Raw genomic sequence first — 23673 nt, 5'->3', positions numbered from 1 at the left:
TGACTCACTCTCTCTCTCACTGACTCACTCACTCTCACTGACTGACTCACTCTCACTGACTGACTCACTCTCACTGATTGACTTACTCTCACTGACTGACTCACTCACTCTCACTGACTGACTCACTCACTCTCACTGACTGACTCACTCTCACTGACTCACTCACTCTCACTGACTGGCTCCCTCTCACTGACTGAGTCACTGACTGACCCACTGGCTGACTCACTGGCTGACTCACTCACTCTCACTGACTGACTCACTCACTCTTACTGACTGACTCACTCACTCCCACTGACTGACTCACTTACTCTCACTGACTGACTCACTCACTCTCACTGACTGACTCACTCACTCTCACTGACTGAGACTCACTCTCACTGACTGACACTAACTTTCACTGACTGACACTCACTCTCACTGACTGACACTCACTCTCACTGACTGACTCACATACTCTCACTGACTGACTCAGTCTCCCTGACTGACTCACTCACTCTCACTGACTCACTCACTCTCACTGACTGACTCACTCACTCTCACTGACTGACTCGCTCACTCTCACTGACTGACTCACTCTCACTGACTCACTCTCTCTCTCACTGACTCACTCACTCTCACTGACTGACTAACTCTCACTGACTGACTCACTCTCACTGATTGACTCACTCTCACTGACAGACTCACTCACTCTCACTCACTGACTCACTCACTCTCACTGACTGACTGACTCTCACTGACTGACTCTCTCTCTCTCTCACTGACTGACTCACTCACACTAACTGACTGACTCACTCACTCTCACTGACTGACTCACTCACTCTCACTGACTGACTCACTCTCGCTGACTCACTCACTCTCAATGATTTACTCACTCTCACTGACTCACTCACTCACTCTCACTGACTCACTCACTCTCACTGACTCCTTCACTCTAACTGACTCACTGACTCTCACTGACTCACTGACTCTCACTCACTGACTGACTCACTCTCACTGACTGACTCACTCTCACTGACTAGCTCACTCTCACTGACTGAGTCACTGCATGACTCACTGGCTGACTCACTGGCTGACTCACTCACTCTCACTGACTGACTCACTCACTCTCACTGACTGACTCACTTACTCTCACTGACTGGCTCACTCACTCTCACTGACTGAGACTCACTCTCACTGACTGACACTCACTCTCACTGACTGACTTACTCACTCTCACTGATTGACTCACTCACTCTCACTCACTGACTCACTCACTCTCACTGACTGACTCACTCTCACTGACTGACTCTCTCTCTCTCACTGACTGACTGACTCACTCACACTCACTGACTGACTCACTCACTCTCACTGACTGACTCACTCACACTCACTGACTCACTCACTCTCACTGACTCACTCACTCTCAATGATTTACTCACTCTCACTGACTCACTCACTCACTCTCACTGACTCACTCACTCTCGCTGACTCACTCACTCTCACTGACTCACTCACTCTAACTGACTCACTGACTCTCACTGACTCACTGACTCTCACTCACTGACTGACTCACTCTCACTGACTGACTCACTCTCACTGACTGGCTCACTCTCACTGACTGAGTCACTGCATGACTCACTGGCTGACTCACTGGCTGACTCACTCACTCTCACTGACTGACTCACTCACTCTCACTGACTGACTCACTTACTCTCACTGACTGACTCACTCACTCTCACTGACTGAAACTCACTCTCACTGACTGACACTCACTCTCACTGACTGACACTCACTCTCACTGACTGACACTCACTCTCACTGACTGACTCACGCACTCTCACTGACTGACTCAGTCTCCCTGACTCACTCACTCACTCTCACTGACTCACTCACTCTCACTGACTGACTCACTCACTCTCACTGACTGACTCGCTCACTCTCACTGACTTACTCACTCTCACTGACTCACTCTCTCTCTCACTGACTCACTCACTCTCACTGACTCACTCACTCTCACTGACTGACTCACTCTCACTGATTGACTCACTCTCACTGACTGACTCACTCACTCTCACTGACTGACTCACTCACTCTCACTGACTGACTCACTCTTACTGACTGACTCTCTCTCTCTCACTGACTGACTCACTCACACTCACTGACAGACTCACTCACTCTCACTGATTGACTCACTCACTCTCACTGACTCACTCACTCTCACTGACTCACTCACTCTCAATGATTTACTCACTCTCACTGACTCACTCACTCACTCTCACTGACTCACTCACTCTCACTGACTCACTCACTCTAACTGACTCACTGACTCTCACTGACTCAGTGACTCTCACTCACTGACTGACTCACTCTCACTGACTGACTCACTCTCACTGACTCACTCACTCTCACTGACTGACTCACTCACTCTCACTCTCACTGACTCACTCTCACTGACTCACTTTAATTGACTCACTCTCACTGACTCACTCACTCTCACTGACTCACTCACTCACTGACTCACTCTCACTGACTCACTCTCACTGACTGACTGACTCACTCTCACTGACTGACTCACTCTCACTGACTCGCTCGCTCACTCTCACTGACTGACTCTCACTGACTGACTCACTCTCACTGATACTCACCCACTCTCACACACTGACTGACTCACTCTCACTGACTGACTCCCTCTCACTGACTCACTCTCACTGACTCACTCTCACTGACTGACTCACTCTCACTGACTGACTCACTCTCACTGACTGGCTCACTCTCACTGACTGAGTCACTGACTGACTCACTGGCTGACTCACTGGCTGACTCACTCACTCTCACTGACTGACTTACTCACTCTCACTGACTGACTCACTCACTCTCACTGACTGACTCACTCACTCTCACTGACTGACTCACTTACTCTCACTGACTGACTCACTCTCACTGACTGACTCACTCACTCTCACTGACTGACTCACTCATTCTCACTGACTGACTCACTCACTCTCACTGACTGACACTCACTCTCACTGACTGACACTCACTCTCACTGACTGACACTCACTCTCACTGACTGACTCACTCACTCTCACTGACTGACTCACTCTCACTGACTGACTCACTCACTCTCACTGACTGACTCACTCACTCTCACTGACTGACTCACTCTCACTGACACTCACCCACTCTCACACACTGACTAACTCACTCTCACTGACTGACTCCCTCTCACTGACTCACTCTCACTGACTCACTCTCACTGACTGACTCACTCTCACTGACTGACTCACTCTCACTGACTGGCTCACTCTCACTGACTGAGTCACTGACTGACCCACTGGCTGACTCACTGTCTGACTCACTCACTCTCACTGACTGACTCACTCACTCTTTCTGACTGACTCACTCACTCTCACTGACTGACTCACTTACTCTCACTGACTGACTGACTCACTCTCACTGACTGACTCACTCACTCTCACTGACTGACTCACTCACTCTCACTGACTGACTCACTCACTCTCACTGACTGAGACTCACTCTCACTGACTGACACTAACTTTCACTGACTGACACTCACTCTCACTGACTGACACTCACTCTCACTGACTGACTCACATACTCTCACTGACTGACTCAGTCTCCCTGACTGACTCACTCACTCTCACTGACTCACTCACTCTCACTGACTGACTCACTCACTCTCACTGACTGACTCGCTCACTCTCACTGACTGACTCACTCTCACTGACTCACTCTCTCTCTCACTGACTCACTCACTCTCACTAACTGACTCACTCTCACTGACTGACTCACTCTCACTGATTGACTCACTCTCACTGACTGACTCACTCACTCTCACTCACTGACTCACTCACTCTCACTGACTGACTCACTCTCACTGACTGACTCTCTCTCTCTCACTGACTGACTCACTCACACTCACTGACTGACTCACTCACTCTCACTGACTGACTCACTCACTCTCACTGACTGACTCACTCTCACTGACTCACTCACTCTCAATGATTTACTCACTCTCACTGACTCACTCACTCACTCTCACTGACTCACTCACTCTCACTGACTCACTCACTCTCACTGACTCACTCACTCTAACTGACTCACTGACTCTCACTGACTCACTGACTCTCACTCACTGACTGATTCACTCTCACTGACTGACTCACTCTCACTGACTGGCTCACTCTCACTGACTGAGTCACTGCATGACTCACTGGCTGACTCACTGGCTGACTCACTCACTCTCACTGACTGACTCACTCACTCTCACTGACTGACTCACTCACTCTCACTGACTGACTCACTCACTCTCACTCACTGACTCACTCACTCTCACTGACTGACTCACTCTCACTGACTGACTCTCTCTCTCTCACTGACTGACTCACTCACACTCACTGACTGACTCACTCACTCTCACTGACTGACTCACTCACTCTCACTGACTGACTCACTCTCACTGACTCACTCACTCTCAATGATTTACTCACTCTCACTGACTCACTCACTCACTCTCACTGACTCACTCACTCTCACTGACTCACTCACTCTCACTGACTCACTCACTCTAACTGACTCACTGACTCTCACTGACTCACTGACTCTCACTCACTGACTGATTCACTCTCACTGACTGACTCACTCTCACTGACTGGCTCACTCTCACTGACTGAGTCACTGCATGACTCACTGGCTGACTCACTGGCTGACTCACTCACTCTCACTGACTGACTCACTCACTCTCACTGACTGACTCACTTACTCTCACTGACTGACTCACTCACTCTCACTGACTGAGACTCACTCTCACTGACTGACACTCACTCTCACTGACTGACTTACTCACTCTCACTGACTGACTCACTCACTCTCACTCACTGACTCACTCACTCTCACTGACTGACTCACTCTCACTGACTGACTCTCTCGCTCTCACTGACTGACTCACTCACACTCACTGACTCACTCACTCACTCTCACTGACTGACTCACTCATTCTCACTGACTCACTCACTCTCACTGACTCACTCACTCTCAATGATTTACTCACTCTCACTGACTCACTCACTCACTCTCACTGACTCACTCACTCTCACTGTTGGACCCGGCCTCGTGGCGTGGTCCGTAACCCCCTGGATTGTGCCCGTTCCCCGCCCCGGCCGTCACGGGCCACCCGTCTGAACTGCACCAAGGCCCTTCACCCGGAGCTGCACGTGGACGCATACTCCTCGTGGCTCCGCCATCTTGTTGGCATCCACGTCACACCGTGCACCAGCCGGCGCGACCCCGCTCAACCCGGCCTCGACCCCAGCGAAGCCCCGACATCGAGGCACCACGAACTAGCCAGGGGGTGCCGCAGGAACCATTCATCGCCCCCGGCGGAGGACAGTATCGATGGGACCCCCAACTGTCCTCCCCTCTCGAGGTGTGATCGCCCTGCAACTCCCATGGGCCTGGCGCCTCTCCTGCTGGGCGTCTGGCCACCTCCACCCGGCCACTCCGCCCCCTCGGGCGCATAGGTCCGGACATCAAAGGGCTCCAGACCTATATCTGGGGCGACCCCACCACAGCTCGGCAGTTGTATCCCGGAGTCGAGAGCCCTGCTGATTGAATCGCGGCTGACCCTACGGAGAAGAACTCTTGTCGGAACCATCACGAGCCCTGCTGACTGCGTCGCGGCTCCTTCCTGTGAACCCTTTCTGAACCACCTGGAACATCGGAGCCCTGCTGACGCCGTCGCGGCCCAACCTCGCTGAAACCTCCCTCGGAGCCCTGCTGACGACGTCGCGGCTCGAGCTGAGCAGAAACCATCTTGAGAGCCCTGCTGATTGGATCGCGGCTCTCCACGAACTGTACGCCAGAGCCCTGCTGACGCCGTCGCGGCTCAACCCCTCCGAGATCCGGAGGTCCTCCAGCTTGAGGATAAGAACTGGGCCCCAGGTACCCTCGTACCGCATTCCTGCCAAAGACTGTCCCGCTACCCCGACCCTTCCAAAGAGACACTGAGACTTTTGGTGGATCCCTCGATCCCTTCGTGTAAATATTGACCTCGTAACCTTTTTATTGCTGATAAAGAATTGCTTGTCACAAGACAACCTCCTTGAGTCCTGTGTGGTGGTGTTACTGTGCTAGGACGTGATAGGAGAAGGATCTCTCAGGAGACTTCTCGGCAGCGCTCGGCTACTTCGTGCAGTGTGAGGGCCCCCCCCCTTGGTGGTCGCACCGACTCCTCGGGGTCCGCCTTCCAACATTTGGTGGCCAGCGACGGGATCCGAGCCGAACGCAGTACGTACCAGCCAGTACCCACTAGCTACCCATCCAAACGAACAGCATCATGAGCAGCCAGGAAAACAACGCGACAATGGAGTTCCAGCCCGAACGGCTGGAAGAATATACGCAGAATTGAAACAGTTCTGCAAAGACAAAGGCATTGCAACCACCAGCCTAGGTACCAAAGAGGAGATGCAGAAAGCTCTGAGGGCATGGTTGGAGGCCGGGGCAGGCCCCTCCCAGGAAGAAGGGCCCTTGCCCCTGACTGAGACCGCAGCAACCGCACGGACTCCGGCAACCGGAGGAAGAAAGAGCCTAGAAACCGGCCTCTCCGAAGAAGAAATACGAGAGCGGGAAAAGGTCCGGAGCCACGAGCTAGAGCTCGCCCGACTGCGGCTGGACGGTGAACTCCAGCTGGCAGAAAAGAAACTGGCCCTAGAGCAGCTGCGCCTTCAAGAAGAGATAGAGGAGAAGAGACGACACCGGGAGTTGGAGGAAAAGAAACTAACTCTGAGCACGAGCGCAGTCTCAAGGAGCTCGAGATCAAGGCCAAGAATGGAGGGACTGACCCCCCCAGTACTAGAGACACTCTACCGCCTTCCGAGGCCAAGGTACATATCCCGAAAGAAGTCGTCAAGGAGTATTACAAGAATGACGACATCCAACAATGGTTCAAGGCCTACGAGGTGGCCATGACCTCTCATCGGGTGCCCCGAAAGGACTGGGGCGCGGGCCTGTGGGGGCGGTTCCTGAGTGAGGGGCGGGACACGCTGCTCCAGCTACCGGAGGAGGTGATGACCTCCTACGATCACATGAAGGAGGCCCTGCTCACCCGCTACGGGCTAACAGCGGAAATGTACCGCCAGCGGTTCAGAGACTGCAAGAAAATCCCGGGTACCACATGGGTGGAATATGTGGACTTTTTCAGTCGGGCCCTAGAAGGGTGGATCAAAGGGAGCAAAGTAACCACCTACGGGCAGCTGGTCGACCTCATCGTGTGGGAACACCTTTCCAACAATTGCTTCGTGGAACTGAGACAGCACCTCCTCGACAGCAAAATGACCGACCCGCGAAAACTTGCCGTCGAGGCCGATCGATGGGTCAACTCCCGGGTCCCCCGGAACTCAATGGGGGAGTACCAGAGGAACCCCAACGGACCCCCCCGCCAGCGCGGTGGGGGGGGAGGGCCGAACAGGAACCGAGACCCTCCCGCCGGGGCCCCCAGGAGCCCCCCTCGAGGGCCACCGCAGCCACATCTCTCCCCGAGCCTAGCCCGAAAGGTGGGCCCGGCCCGACCCGGACCACGGCCGCCAGTGACCTGCTACGGCTGCCAACAAACAGGACACTTTGCCAGCGATCCGGCCTGCCCTCTGAACCGAAGAAACGGGGCCGGCGGGCACCCGCCCCGGCAGCTGACAGCCGCCGCCTTGGGGGGAGGAGAAGAGGAAGAGGAGGCCCTCGACCGAGAGAACACTGAGTGGGAGCCGGCAGCCATGTCCCTGGTCTGCCTGGGTAGCCGAGAGATGGTACCCTGCACCCCCATCCCAACCAACACCCAGAAGTACCGGCAGCAGGTCACGGTCAATGGACAACGGGCCGAAGCCCTTCGTGACACAGGCGCCAGTATCACCGCTGTCCGCTGCCACCTGGTGACCCCTGGGCAGATTCTACCGAATGTGCTGTGCCCCGTACGGACGGCCGACAACAGTGAAAGCCTATGCCAGATGGCCCTGGTCCCCTTCGAGTGGGGAGGGGTGACGGGCCTGCTGAAGGTGACAGTGCGCGACGACGCCCCGGTCGACTGCCTCCTGGGGAACGACTTGGAAAGTTCCCCCTGGGCTCAAGTAGAGCGACGAGAGCACCTCCGAATGTTGGGACTGGCTGATTGGGCCTGCGCCATCACCCGGTCCATGACCGCCAAGGCCCCCCGCTCATCTTCGACCTCCGGGACCGCCCAGCCCGAGGGGCTCACACCCCCTCCCACCAGCAGCGAGGAGGAGGCGGACACCGACCCTGGACCCAGCGAATCCTCCCCCGAAGAGATGGCTTCTCCGAGCGCCCTCCCCGAGCTGACACAATGGCGACACGAAGGGGGCCCCACCCGAGAGCAGTTCCAGCAAGAACAACAGTCCTGTCCCTCTCTCGAAGGGGTCCGACAACAGGCGACCGCGCAAGCCAACGGTGACCAGACCGGCACCCACTGGATCTACTGGACCGAGGGCCTGTTGTACAGTGAACAGAAAGTAGCAGAACTCGGGGCCAGCCGCGTGTTGGTGGTCCCCCTCCGCTTCCGGGAGTTCCTTCTCCACCTGGCCCATGATGTGCCCCTCGCCGGACACTTGGGGCAAGACAAAACGTACAGTCGTCTGGTGACCCACTTCTACTGGCCCCAGATGCGGAGAGATGTGGACAACCACTGCCGGTCCTGCCAGACCTGCCAAGCCAGCGGAAAGACGGGGGGTCGGGTCAAGGCCCCCCTCCAGCCCTTTCCAGCCGTCAGCACCCCGTTCGAACGGGTCGTGATCGATATTGTGGGACCCCTGGAACCCCAAACCGCCCTGGGCCACCGCTTCATCCTGGTCCTCGTGGACCACGCCACCAGGTACCCGGAGGCGGTCCCGCTAAGAACTATAACGGCCCCTGTGGTAGGCCGGGCCTTGATGGGGATCTTCTCCCGAGTGGGATTCCCCAGCGAAGTGGTGAGCGACCGCGGCACGAACTTTATCTCCAGGTACATGCGGTCTCTGTGGCAACAGTGCGGGGTCACATACAAGTTCACGACCCCCTATCACCCTCAGGGGAACGGACTGGTTGAGCGGTTCAACCGAACATTAAAAGGGATGATCCAGGGCCTGGAAGAACCCCTCAGGCGGAAATGGGATGTCCTGCTGCCCTGCCTCCTGTTTGCCTATCGGGAGGTCCCGCAGAAGTCCCTGGGGTTCAGCCCGTTTGAACTATTGTATGGACACCCGGTCCGCGGACCGCTCAGCCTGGTCAAGGAGGGCTGGGAGATGAAGCCCCGAGGAGCCCCTCCTGATGTCTACTGATACCTCCTGACCCTCCAAAACCAGACCCGCAGGTTCCGAGCCATGGCCGAGGCCAACCTCGAGGCCAGCCAGGAGGACATGAAGCGGTGGTATGATCGCAACACCTCTACTATAGAATTCGAGCCAGGACAGAAAGTATGGGTCATGGCCCCGGTCGAACCCGGCGCCCTCCAGGACAAGTGGACCGGGCCCTTCAAGGTGGTAGAGAAGAAAAGTCCCGTCACCTACCTGGTCGATCTGGAGTCCCCCCGGAACCCCCTCCGGGTCCTACATGCTAACAGGCTAAAACCCCACTTCGCCCGGACCGAACTGAGCCTGCTGCTGGCGACTGACGAAGGGGGCGAGGACGACTCCGAGCCCTTGCCCGACCTCTTGCAATCCGACATTCACGATGGATCGATCGAAGGGGTCCAACTCGCCTCGTCCCTGACCCCGGAACAGCGCAACGACTGCCAGCAATTACTGCGGGACTACGCAGCCCTCTTCTCTCTCACCCCGGGGGTGACCCACTGGTGCGTCCACGATGTCGACACCGGGGAGAGCCCCCCCATACGACACAGAGCCTACCGGGTGCCTGGCCGAGTGCGGGCCTGCATCCAGGCCGAAGTAGCGAAGATGCTGGCCCTGGGGGTCATCGAACCTTCCGACAGCCCGTGGGCCAGCCCTGTCGTCCTGGTGCCCAAGGCCGCAGCTCCCGGTCACCCCCCGGAGTTGCGATTCTGCGTGGACTACCGAGCCCTGAATGCAGTAACCAAGACAGACGCACACCCGATACCCCGGGCCGACGAACTCATCGACCGCCTAGGGGCCGCTCGCTACTTGAGCACGCTGGACCTCACCGCCGGGTACTGGCAAATCCAGCTCACCCCCGGCGCCCAAGAAAGATCCGCCTTTTCGACCCCGGATGGGCATTACCACTTTCGGGTGATGCCCTTCGGAATGAAGAACGCCCCGGCCACCTTCCAAAGACTGGTGAACAAGGTTTTGGCCGGGCTTGAGGCCTTCAGCGCGGCCTACTTAGATGACATTGCCGTGTACAGCAACCACTGGGCCGAGCACCTTCTCCACCTGAAGGCCGTCCTGGCCGCCCTTCAGCGGGCCGGGCTCACAATCAAGGCCAGCAAATGCCAAATCGGCCACGGATCCGTGACCTACCTGGGCCATCAAGTGGGGAGCGGGCAGGTGGCCCCCCTCCAAGCAAAGATAGATGCCATCCAGACCTGGGAACCCCCCACTACCCAGACCGCTGTCCGGGCCTTCCTGGGCCTCACCGGATACTACCGGCGGTTTATCCGGGACTATGGGAGCATTGTTGGCCCCCTCACAGAGTTAACGTCCAAAAAGCAGCCCAAGAAGGTACACTGGACACCCCGCTGCCAAACAGCCTTCGACACCCTAAAGACAGCCATGTGTACTGCTCCGGTGCTGCAGGCCCCGGACTACCAGAAGGAGTTCGTGGTACAGACGGACGCCTCCGAGTATGGGATCGGGGCAGTCCTATCCCAAGCCGACGAAAAGGGTCTCGACCGACCAGTGGCCTTCATCAGCCGACGACTACTGCCCCGAGAGCAACGCTGGAGCACTATTGAGCGTGAGGCCTTCGCTGTGGTGTGGGCCCTCAAGAAGCTCCGGCCCTACCTCTTTGGCACCCACTTCCGGGTCCAGACCGACCACCGGCCCTTGCAATGGCTAATGCAAATGCGGGGCGAGAACCCCAAGCTGCTGCGGTGGTCCATCTCGCTACAAGGGATGGACTTTGACGTCGAACACCGGCCCGGCAATGACCACGCCAACGCCGACGGCCTGTCCCGCTTTTTCCGCCTTGACGAGGAGAATCCCCAAGGAGATGGGTGACTCTCCATGCCTTCGGCTGGGGGGGACGCCTGTTGGACCCGGCCTCGTGGCGTGGTCCGTAACCCCCTGGATTGTGCCCGTTCCCCGCCCCGGCCGTCACGGGCCACCCGTCTGAACTGCACCAAGGCCCTTCACCCGGAGCTGCACGTGGACGCATACTCCTCGTGGCTCCGCCATCTTGTTGGCATCCACGTCACACCGTGCACCAGCCGGCGCGACCCCGCTCAACCCGGCCTCGACCCCAGCGAAGCCCCGACATCGAGGCACCACGAACTAGCCAGGGGGTGCCGCAGGAACCATTCATCGCCCCCGGCGAAGGACAGTATCGATGGGACCCCCAACTGTCCTCCCCTCTCGAGGTGTGATCGCCCTGCAACTCCCATGGGCCTGGCGCCTCTCCTGCTGGGCGTCTGGCCACCTCCACCCGGCCACTCCGCCCCCTCGGGCGCATAGGTCCGGACATCAAAGGGCTCCAGACCTATATCTGGGGCGACCCCACCACAGCTCGGCAGTTGTATCCCGGAGTCGAGAGCCCTGCTGATTGAATCGCGGCTGACCCTACGGAGAAGAACTCTTGTCGGAACCATCACGAGCCCTGCTGACTGCGTCGCGGCTCCTTCCTGTGAACCCTTTCTGAACCACCTGGAACATCGGAGCCCTGCTGACGCCGTCGCGGCCCAACCTCGCTGAAACCTCCCTCGGAGCCCTGCTGACGACGTCGCGGCTCGAGCTGAGCAGAAACCATCTTGAGAGCCCTGCTGATTGGATCGCGGCTCTCCACGAACTGTACGCCAGAGCCCTGCTGACGCCGTCGCGGCTCAACCCCTCCGAGATCCGGAGGTCCTCCAGCTTGAGGATAAGAACTGGGCCCCAGGTACCCTCGTACCGCATTCCTGCCAAAGACTGTCCCGCTACCCCGACCCTTCCAAAGAGACACTGAGACTTTTGGTGGATCCCTCGATCCCTTCGTGTAAATATTGACCTCGTAACCTTTTTATTGCTGATAAAGAATTGCTTGTCACAAGACAACCTCCTTGAGTCCTGTGTGGTGGTGTTACTGTGCTAGGACGTGATAGGAGAAGGATCTCTCAGGAGACTTCTCGGCAGCGCTCGGCTACTTCGTGCAGTGTGAGGGCCCCCCCCCTTGGTGGTCGCACCGACTCCTCGGGGTCCGCCTTCCAACACTCACTGACTCACTCACTCTCACTGACTCACTCACACTAACTGACTCACTGACTCTCACTGACTCACTGACTCTCACTCACTGACTGACTCACTCTCACTGACTGACTCACTCTCACTGACTGGCTCACTCTCACTGACTGAGTCACTGCATGACTCACTGGCTGACTCACTGGCTGACTCACTCACTCTCACTGACTGACTCACTCACTCTCACTGACTGACTCACTTACTCTCACTGACTGACTCACTCACTCTCACTGACTGAGACTCACTCTCACTGACTGACACTCACTGTCACTGACTGACACTCACTCTCACTGACTGACACTCACTCTCACTGACTGACTCACGCACTCTCACTGACTGACTCAGTCTCCCTGACTGACTCACTCACTCTCACTGACTCACTCACTCTCACTGACTGACTCACTCACTCTCACTGACTGACTCGCTCACTCTCATTGACTTACTCACTCTCACTGACTCACTCTCTCTCTCACTGACTCACTCACTCTCACTGACTGACTCACTCTCACTGACTGACTTACTCTCACTGATTGACTCACTCTCATTGACTGACTCACTCACTCTCACTGACTGACTCACTCACTCTCACTGACTGACTCACTCACTCTCACTGACTCACTCACTCTCACTGACTCACTCACTCTCAATGATTTACTCACTCTCACTGACTCACTCACTCTCACTGACTAACTCACTCACTCTCACTGACTCACTCACTCTCACTGACTCACTCACTCTAACTGACTCAGTGACTCTCACTGACTCAGTGACTCTCACTCACTGACTGACTCACTCTCACTGACTGACTCACTCTCACTGACTGGCTCACTCTCACTGACTGAGTCACTGCATGACTCACTGGCTGGCTCACTGGCTGACTCACTCACTCTCACTGACTGACTCACTCACTCTCACTGACTGACTCACTTACTCTCACTGACTGACTGACTCACTCACTCTCACTGACTGACACTCACTCTCACTGACTGACTCACACACTCTCACTGACTGACTCACTCACTCTCACTGACTGACTCACTCACTCTCACTGACTGAGACTCACTCTCACTGACTGACACTAACTTTCACTGACTGACACTCACTCTCACTGACTGACACTCACTCTCACTGACTGACTCAGTCTCCCTGACTGACTCACTCACTCTCACTGACTCACTCACTCTCACTGACTGACTCACTCACTCTCACTGACTGACTCGCTCACTCTCACTGACTGACTCACTCTCACTGACTCACTCTCTCTCTCACTGACTCACTCACTCTCACTGACTGACTCACTCTCACTGACTGACTCACTCTCACTGATTGACTCACTCTCACTGACTGACTCACTCACTCTCACTCACTGACTCACTCACTCTCACTGACTGACTCACTCTCACTGACTGACTCTCTCTCTCTCCCACTGACTGACTCACTCACACTCACTGACTGACTCACTCACTCTCACTGACTGACTCACTCACTCTCACTGACTGACTCACTCTCACTGACTCACTCACTCTCAATGATTTACTCACTCTCACTGACTCACTCACTCACTCTCACTGACTCACTCACTCTCACTGACTCACTCACTCTCACTGACTCACTCACTCTAACTGACTCACTGACTCTCACTGACTCACTGACTCTCACTCACTGACTGACTCACTCTCACTGACTGACTCACTCTCACTGACTGGCTCTCTCTCGCTCACTGACTGACTCACTCACACTCACTGACTGACTCACTCACTCTCACTGACTGACTCACTCACTCTCACTGACTGACTCACTCTCACTGACACTCACCCACTCTCACACACTGACTAACTCACTCTCACTGACTGACTCCCTCTCACTGACTCACTCTCACTGACTCACTCTCACTGACTGACTCACTCTCACTGACTGGCTCACTCTCACTGACTGAGTCACTGACTGACCCACTGGCTGACTCACTGGCTGACTCACTCACTCTCACTGACTGACTCACTCACTCTTACTGACTGACTCACTCACTCTCACTGACTGACTCACTCACTCTCACTGACTGACTCACTCACTCTCACTGACTGACTCACTCACTCTCACTGACTGAGACTCACTCTCACTGACTGACACTAACTTTCACTGACTGACACTCACTCTCACAGACTGACACTCACTCTCACTGACTGACTCACATACTCTCACTGACTGACTCAGTCTCCCTGACTGACTCACTCACTCTCACTGACTCACTCACTCTCACTGACTGACTCACTCACTCTCACTGACTGACTCGCTCACTCTCACTGACTGACTCACTCTCACTGACTGACACTCACTCTCATTGACTGACTTACTCTCACTGACTGACTCACTCACTCTCACTCACTGACTCACTCACTCTCACTGACTGACTCACTCTCACTGACTGACTCTCTCTCGCTCACTGACTGACTCACTCACACTCACTGACTGACTCACTCACTCTCACTGACTGACTCACTCACTCTCACTGACTGACTCACTCTCACTGACACTCACCCACTCTCACACACTGACTAACTCACTCTCACTGACTGACTCCCTCTCACTGACTCACTCTCACTGACTCACTCTCACTGACTGACTCACTCTCACTGACTGGCTCACTCTCACTGACTGAGTCACTGACTGACCCACTGGCTGACTCACTGGCTGACTCACTCACTCTCACTGACTGACTCACTCACTCTTACTGACTGACTCACTCACTCTCACTGACTGACTCACTCACTCTCACTGACTGACTCACTCACTCTCACTGACTGACTCACTCACTCTCACTGACTGAGACTCACTCTCACTGACTGACACTAACTTTCACTGACTGACACTCACTCTCACTGACTGACACTCACTCTCACTGACTGACTCACATACTCTCACTGACTGACTCAGTCTCCCTGACTGACTCACTCACTCTCACTGACTCACTCACTCTCACTGACTGACTCACTCACTCTCACTGACTGACTCGCTCACTCTCACTGACTGACTCACTCTCACTGACTCACTCTCTCTCTCACTGACTCACTCACTCTCACTGACTCACTCACTCTCACTGACTGACTCACTCTCACTGATTGACTCACTCTCACTGACTGACTCACTCACTCTCACTCACTGACTCACTCACTCTCACTGACTGACTCACTCTCACTGACTGACTCTCTCTCTCTCTCACTGACTGACTCACTCACACTCACTGACTGACTCACTCACTCTCACTGACTGACTCACTCACTCTCACTGACTGACTCACTCTCACTGACTCACTCACTCTCAATGATTTACTCACTCTCACTGACTCACTCACTCACTCTCACTGACTCACTCACTCTCACTGACTCACTCACTCTAACTGACTCACTGACTCTCACTGACTCACTGACTCTCACTCACTGACTGACTCACTCTCACTGACTGACTCACTCTCACTGACTGGCTCACTCTCACTGACTGAGTCACTGCATGACTCACTGGCTGACTCACTGGCTGACTCACTCACTCTCACTGACTGACTCACTCACTCTCACTGACTGACTCACTCACTCTCACTGACTGACTCACTCACTCTCACTGACTGAGACTCACTCTCACTGACTGACACTCACTCTCACTGAGTGACTTACTCACTCTCACTGACTGACTCACTCACTCTCACTCACTGACTCACTCACTCTCACTGACTGACTCACTCTCACTGACTGACTCTCTCTCTCTCACTGACTGACTCACTCACACTCACTGACTGACTCACTCACTCTCACTGACTGACTCACTCACTCTCACTGACTCACTCACTCTCACTGACTCACTCACTCTCAATGATTTACTCACTCTCACTGACTCACTCACTCTCACTGACTCACTCACTCTCACTGACTCACTCACTCTAACTGACTCACTCACTCTCACTGACTCACTGACTCTCACTGACTCACTGACTCTCACTCACTGACTGACTCACTCTCACTGACTGACTCACTCTCACTGACTCACTCACTCTCACTGACTCACTCACTCTCAATGATTTACTCACTCTCACTGACTCACTCACTCACTCTCACTGACTCACTCACTCTCACTGACTCACTCACTCTGACTGACTCACTCACTCTAACTGACTCACTGACTCTCACTGACTCACTTACTCTCACTGACTGACTCACTCACTCTCACTGACTGACACTCACTCTCACTGACTGACACTCACTCTCACTGACTGACACTCACTCTCAATGACTGACACTCACTCTCACTGACTGACTCACGCACTCTCACTGACTCAGTCTCCCTGACTGACTCACTCACTCTCACTGACTCACTCACTCTCACTGACTGACTCACTCACTCTCACTGACTGACTCGCTCACTCTCACTGACTTACTCACTCTCACTGACTCACTCTCTCTCTCACTGACTCACTCACTCTCACTGACTGACTCACTCTCACTGACTGACTCACTCTCACTGATTGACTCACTCTCACTGACTGACTCACTCACTCTCACTGACTGACTCACTCACTCTCACTGACTGACTCACTCTCACTGACTCACTCACTCTCACTGACTGGCTCCCTCTCACTGACTGAGTCACTGACTGACCCACTGGCTGACTCACTGGCTGACTCACTCACTCTCACTGACTGACTCACTCACTCTTACTGACTGACTCACTCACTCCCACTGACTGACTCACTTACTCTCACTGACTGACTCACTCACTCTCACTGACTGACTCACTCACTCTCACTGACTGAGACTCACTCTCACTGACTGACACTAACTTTCACTGACTGACACTCACTCTCACTGACTGACACTCACTCTCACTGACTGACTCACATACTCTCACTGACTGACTCAGTCTCCCTGACTGACTCACTCACTCTCACTGACTCACTCACTCTCACTGACTGACTCACTCACTCTCACTGACTGACTCGCTCACTCTCACTGTCTGACTCACTCTCACTGACTCACTCTCTCTCTCACTGACTCACTCACTCTCACTGACTGACTAACTCTCACTGACTGACTCACTCTCACTGATTGACTCACTCTCACTGACAGACTCACTCACTCTCACTCACTGACTCACTCACTCTCACTGACTGACTGACTCTCACTGACTGACTCTCTCTCTCTCTCACTGACTGACTCACTCACACTAACTGACTGACTCACTCACTCTCACTGACTGACTCACTCACTCTCACTGACTGACTCACTCTCACTGACTCACTCACTCTCAATGATTTACTCACTCTCACTGACTCACTCACTCACTCTCACTGACTCACTCACTCTCACTGACTCCTTCACTCTAACTGACTCACTGACTCTCACTGACTCACTGACTCTCACTCACTGACTGACTCACTCTCACTGACTGACTCACTCTCACTGACTAGCTCACTCTCACTGACTGAGTCACTGCATGACTCACTGGCTGACTCACTGGCTGACTCACTCACTCTCACTGACTGACTCACTCACTCTCACTGACTGACTCACTTACTCTCACTGACTGGCTCACTCACTCTCACTGACTGAGACTCACTCTCACTGACTGACACTCACTCTCACTGACTGACTTACTCACTCTCACTGATTGACTCACTCACTCTCACTCACTGACTCACTCACTCTCACTGACTGACTCACTCTCACTGACTGACTCTCTCTCTCTCACTGACTGACTGACTCACTCACACTCACTGACTGACTCACTCACTCTCACTGACTGACTCACTCACTCTCACTGACTCACTCACTCTCACTGACTCACTCACTCTCAATGATTTACTCACTCTCACTGACTCACTCACTCACTCTCACTGACTCACTCACTCTCGCTGACTCACTCACTCTCACTGACTCACTCACTCTAACTGACTCACTGACTCTCACTGACTCACTGACTCTCACTCACTGACTGACTCACTCTCACTGACTGACTCACTCTCACTGACTGGCTCACTCTCACTGACTGAGTCACTGCATGACTCACTGGCTGACTCACTGGCTGACTCACTCACTCTCACTGACTGACTCACTCACTCTCACTGACTGACTCACTTACTCTCACTGACTGACTCACTCACTCTCACTGACTGAAACTCACTCTCACTGACTGACACTCACTCTCACTGACTGACACTCACTCTCACTGACTGACACTCACTCTCACTGACTGACTCACGCACTCTCACTGACTGACTCAGTCTCCCTGACTCACTCACTCACTCTCACTGACTCACTCACTCTCACTGACTGACTCACTCACTCTCACTGACTGACTCGCTCACTCTCACTGACTTACTCACTCTCACTGACTCACTCTCTCTCTCACTGACTCACTCACTCTCACTGACTCACTCACTCTCACTGACTGACTCACTCTCACTGATTGACTCACTCTCACTGACTGACTCACTCACTCTCACTGACTGACTCACTCACTCTCACTGACTGACTCACTCTTACTGACTGACTCTCTCTCTCTCACTGACTGACTCACTCACACTCACTGACAGACTCACTCACTCTCACTGATTGACTCACTCACTCTCACTGACTCACTCACTCTCACTGACTCACTCACTCTCAATGATTTACTCACTCTCACTGACTCACTCACTCACTCTCACTGACTCACTCACTCTCACTGACTCACTCACTCTAACTGACTCACTGACTCTCACTGACTCAGTGACTCTCACTCACTGACTGACTCACTCTCACTGACTGACTCACTCTCACTGACTCACTCACTCTCACTGACTGACTCACTCACTCTCACTCTCACTGACTCACTCTCACTGACTCACTTTAATTGACTCACTCTCACTGACTCACTCACTCTCACTGACTCACTCACTCACTGACTCACTCTCACTGACTCACTCTCACTGACTGACTGACTCACTCTCACTGACTGACTCACTCTCACTGACTCGCTCGCTCACTCTCACTGACTGACTCTCACTGACTGACTCACTCTCACTGATACTCACCCACTCTCACACACTGACTGACTCACTCTCACTGACTGACTCCCTCTCACTGACTCACTCTCACTGACTCACTCTCACTGACTGACTCACTCTCACTGACTGACTCACTCTCACTGACTGGCTCACTCTCACTGACTGAGTCACTGACTGACTCACTGGCTGACTCACTGGCTGACTCACTCACTCTCACTGACTGACTTACTCACTCTCACTGACTGACTCACTCACTCTCACTGACTGACTCACTCACTCTCACTGACTGACTCACTTACTCTCACTGACTGACACACTCTCACTGACTGACTCACTCACTCTCACTGACTGACTCACTCATTCTCACTGACTGACTCACTCACTCTCACTGACTGACACTCACTCTCACTGACTGACACTCACTCTCACTGACTGACACTCACTCTCACTGACTGACTCACTCACTCTCACTGACTGACTCACTCTCACTGACTGACTCACTCACTCTCACTGACTGACTCACTCACTCTCACTGACTGACTCACTCTCACTGACACTCACCCACTCTCACACACTGACTAACTCACTCTCACTGACTGACTCCCTCTCACTGACTCACTCTCACTGACTCACTCTCACTGACTGACTCACTCTCACTGACTGACTCACTCTCACTGACTGGCTCACTCTCACTGACTGAGTCACTGACTGACCCACTGGCTGACTCACTGGCTGACTCACTCACTCTCACTGACTGACTCACTCACTCTTTCTGACTGACTCACTCACTCTCACTGACTGACTCACTTACTCTCACTGACTGACTGACTCACTCTCACTGACTGACTCACTCACTCTCACTGACTGACTCACTCACTCTCACTGACTGACTCACTCACTCTCACTGACTGAGACTCACTCTCACTGACTGACACTAACTTTCACTGACTGACACTCACTCTCACTGACTGACACTCCCTCTCACTGACTGACTCACATACTCTCACTGACTGACTCAGTCTCCCTGACTGACTCACTCACTCTCACTGACTCACTCACTCTCACTGACTGACTCACTCACTCTCACTGACTGACTCGCTCACTCTCACTGACTGACTCACTCTCACTGACTCACTCTCTCTCTCACTGACTCACTCACTCACTCTCACTAACTGACTCACTCTCACTGACTGACTCACTCTCACTGATTGACTCACTCTCACTGACTGACTCACTCACTCTCACTCACTGACTCACTCACTCTCACTGACTGACTCACTCTCACTGACTGACTCTCTCTCTCTCACTGACTGACTCACTCACACTCACTGACTGACTCACTCACTCTCACTGACTGACTCACTCACTCTCACTGACTGACTCACTCTCACTGACTCACTCACTCTCAATGATTTACTCACTCTCACTGACTCACTCACTCACTCTCACTGACTCACTCACTCTCACTGACTCACTCACTCTCACTGACTCACTCACTCTAACTGACTCACTGACTCTCACTGACTCACTGACTCTCACTCACTGACTGATTCACTCTCACTGACTGACTCACTCTCACTGACTGGCTCACTCTCACTGACTGAGTCACTGCATGACTCACTGGCTGACTCACTGGCTGACTCACTCACTCTCACTGACTGACTCACTCACTCTCACTGACTGACTCACTCACTCTCACTGACTGACTCACTCACTCTCACTCACTGACTCACTCACTCTCACTGACTGACTCACTCTCACTGACTGACTCTCTCTCTCTCACTGACTGACTCACTCACACTCACAGACTGACTCACTCACTCTCACTGACTGACTCACTCACTCTCACTGACTGACTCACTCTCACTGACTCACTCACTCTCAATGATTTACTCACTCTCACTGACTCACTCACTCACTCTCACTGACTCACTCACTCTCACTGACTCACTCACTCTCACTGACTCACTCACTCTAACTGACTCACTGACTCTCACTGACTCACTGACTCTCACTCACTGACTGATTCACTCTCACTGACTGACTCACTCTCACTGACTGGCTCACTCTCACTGACTGAGTCACTGCATGACTCACTGGCTGACTCACTGGCTGACTCACTCACTCTCACTGACTGACTCACTCACTCTCACTGACTGACTCACTTACTCTCACTGACTGACTCACTCACTCTCACTGACTGAGACTCACTCTCACTGACTGACACTCACTCTCACTGACTGACTTACTCACTCTCACTGACTGACTCACTCACTCTCACTCACTGACTCACTCACTCTCACTGACTGACTCACTCTCACTGACTGACTCTCTCGCTCTCACTGACTGACTCACTCACACTCACTGACTCACTCACTCACTCTCACTGACTGACTCACTCATTCTCACTGACTCACTCACTCTCACTGACTCACTCACTCTCAATGATTTACTCACTCTCACTGACTCACTCACTCACTCTCACTGACTCACTCACTCTCACTGTTGGACCCGGCCTCGTGGCGTGGTCCGTAACCCCCTGGATTGTGCCCGTTCCCCGCCCCGGCCGTCACGGGCCACCCGTCTGAACTGCACCAAGGCCCTTCACCCGGAGCTGCACGTGGACGCATACTCCTCGTGGCTCCGCCATCTTGTTGGCATCCACGTCACACCGTGCACCAGCCGGCGCGACCCCGCTCAACCCGGCCTCGACCCCAGCGAAGCCCCGACATCGAGGCACCACGAACTAGCCAGGGGGTGCCGCAGGAACCATTCATCGCCCCCGGCGGAGGACAGTATCGATGGGACCCCCAACTGTCCTCCCCTCTCGAGGTGTGATCGCCCTGCAACTCCCATGGGCCTGGCGCCTCTCCTGCTGGGCGTCTGGCCACCTCCACCCGGCCACTCCGCCCCCTCGGGCGCATAGGTCCGGACATCAAAGGGCTCCAGACCTATATCTGGGGCGACCCCACCACAGCTCGGCAGTTGTATCCCGGAGTCGAGAGCCCTGCTGATTGAATCGCGGCTGACCCTACGGAGAAGAACTCTTGTCAGAACCATCACGAGCCCTGCTGACTGCGTCGCGGCTCCTTCCTGTGAACCCTTTCTGAACCACCTGGAACATCGGAGCCCTGCTGACGCCGTCGCGGCCCAACCTCGCTGAAACCTCCCTCGGAGCCCTGCTGACGACGTCGCGGCTCGAGCTGAGCAGAAACCATCTTGAGAGCCCTGCTGATTGGATCGCGGCTCTCCACGAACTGTACGCCAGAGCCCTGCTGACGCCGTCGCGGCTCAACCCCTCCGAGATCCGGAGGTCCTCCAGCTTGAGGATAAGAACTGGGCCCCAGGTACCCTCGTACCGCATTCCTGCCAAAGACTGTCCCGCTACCCCGACCCTTCCAAAGAGACACTGAGACTTTTGGTGGATCCCTCGATCCCTTCGTGTAAATATTGACCTCGTAACCTTTTTATTGCTGATAAAGAATTGCTTGTCACAAGACAACCTCCTTGAGTCCTGTGTGGTGGTGTTACTGTGCTAGGACGTGATAGGAGAAGGATCTCTCAGGAGACTTCTCGGCAGCGCTCGGCTACTTCGTGCAGTGTGAGGGCCCCCCCCCTTGGTGGTCGCACCGACTCCTCGGGGTCCGCCTTCCAACATTTGGTGGCCAGCGACGGGATCCGAGCCGAACGCAGTACGTACCAGCCAGTACCCACTAGCTACCCATCCAAACGAACAGCATCATGAGCAGCCAGGAAAACAACGCGACAATGGAGTTCCAGCCCGAACGGCTGGAAGAATATACGCAGAATTGAAACAGTTCTGCAAAGACATAGGCATTGCAACCACCAGCCTAGGTACCAAAGAGGAGATGCAGAAAGCTCTGAGGGCATGGTTGGAGGCCGGGGCAGGCCCCTCCCAGGAAGAAGGGCCCTTGCCCCTGACTGAGACCGCAGCAACCGCACGGACTCCGGCAACCGGAGGAAGAAAGAGCCTAGAAACCGGCCTCTCCGAAGAAGAAATACGAGAGCGGGAAAAGGTCCGGAGCCACGAGCTAGAGCTCGCCCGACTGCGGCTGGACGGTGAACTCCAGCTGGCAGAAAAGAAACTGGCCCTAGAGCAGCTGCGCCTTCAAGAAGAGATAGAGGAGAAGAGACGACACCGGGAGTTGGAGGAAAAGAAACTAACTCTTGAGCACGAGCGCAGTCTCAAGGAGCTCGAGATCAAGGCCAAGAACGGAGGGACTGACCCCCCCAGTACTA

This window comes from Triturus cristatus, chromosome 1_1 (genome assembly GCF_964204655.1).
Source record: "Triturus cristatus chromosome 1_1, aTriCri1.1, whole genome shotgun sequence".
Lineage (NCBI taxonomy): Eukaryota > Metazoa > Chordata > Amphibia > Caudata > Salamandridae > Triturus > Triturus cristatus.
This window is presented reverse-complemented; position numbering follows the sequence as displayed.